The sequence below is a fragment of the Armigeres subalbatus genome, chromosome 2 (assembly GCF_024139115.2).
Source record: "Armigeres subalbatus isolate Guangzhou_Male chromosome 2, GZ_Asu_2, whole genome shotgun sequence".
Taxonomy (NCBI): domain Eukaryota; kingdom Metazoa; phylum Arthropoda; class Insecta; order Diptera; family Culicidae; genus Armigeres; species Armigeres subalbatus.
This window is the reverse complement of record NC_085140.1, coordinates 351,562,440-351,563,747: the sequence shown is the minus strand read 5'-3', so window position 1 is coordinate 351,563,747 and position 1,308 is coordinate 351,562,440. Positions and strand designations below refer to the sequence as shown.

General features: G+C 46.7%; 1 long non-coding RNA gene across 1 annotated transcript; it reads right to left on the bottom strand.

The window, feature by feature from the left end:
- Positions 1-452: 452 nt before the first annotated feature.
- On the bottom strand, positions 453-1,062 carry LOC134217086 (uncharacterized). Its single transcript, XR_009980907.1, has 3 exons — positions 1,006-1,062; positions 872-944; positions 453-795 (listed from the first exon to the last, which is right to left on the bottom strand). It is a non-coding gene; the product is annotated as an uncharacterized LOC134217086 (long non-coding RNA).
- Positions 1,063-1,308: the final 246 nt, after the last annotated feature.

Here is a 1,308-nt window from a genome sequence, read left to right as displayed (position 1 = left end):
TTTAACCAACTTTATTCTCGCATTGCATTCGGGATAGACTTTTACGAACAACGGTTCGCCTGCATTTATGCTACCAGCATTAACAAAACAACATATCACTACAAATGTTCAGAACAGATTCATTTTCACATACATATATTTCTCTTCATGTTTCCATTCTCCTCTCTGCCTAGGCCTACTGTTTGCTTTCCCTTACTCTCTCTTTCTCTATCTAACCTCTGTCTTCATTCGGGGCGTGTGTTGAGTGCTATGCGTGCAGTGTGTTCATTACGGTTGGTCGTGTGTGTGCTCAGACGCGACTGTCAGCGCAAGCGCTTGGGCTAAGGACAGTCACGTGGAAGGTGTATTGGCACGCTACTTACTCTTAGTTCTTCGGTAGCGGCGGGAACTGAGCCATGCGCATGGACTTACTTAATCATGCATGATTACTTACGGTTTGCTTTGCGTACGCTTTTGGTGGAGGGAATTCGAAAATCAAACAGTCGTTCATTCGATGAGCACCGTTGATCGAAGCTCGCGTCGCTGACGTTGACGCAGATGATATTCCCTCCGGTCTGTGGGCTTCACGCAGCGGCGATGAACGGGTACGGTCGTCGCGGTGATGAACTGTATGTGGTTGGCGCAATTCAATGATGAACGCGGATGACTGCAACCTCTGCCTAGGGCGCGATGAAACGTACGCAAGCCCTCTTCCGGTCGACGTACTTCCGGGAAACCCTCGTAGCTGACGGTGGGGTCAGAAGCGATCGTTGGCTTTGGGGTGCGATGTGTGGGGTTTCGCAGTATGCCACAAACCTGATTAAACACGTGGTGTCGTTCGACGACATGATTAGCACACACATAATGTACACAATATTGACCGACAAATTACCTGCACAATACTAAAACACACGCACGAAACTAGTAGCTATACGGAACTTGGCACTTTTCCTTAGCTGACTCAACTAATAAGGGAAAGACTTTAGTAAAATTAATTAAATTAAAGCATGCTAATATTTTGTTCACCTTTAAACACACATCACGGCGCGACACTTAAAATTCGATCACTCCTGCCTCTTCCACTAGCCAGAACGAAGTGATCGATCAAAGTCAATTTTCCTCAGATCAAGGTGCGCATTATTAATTGCTTGGTAATCATAACCTTCGGGAAATCCTGAGAGGAAATCCGAAGGTTGGATAATTCCCACGCTCGCGAAACGATCAAGGGAGGAGGATTAGTCTACGCCGAAAGGCTTACATCACCCAGCTCGCTAAATCTGAGAGAGCGGACCCATTCGGGATAAGTTCAATATCCCCTGAATGCATTCC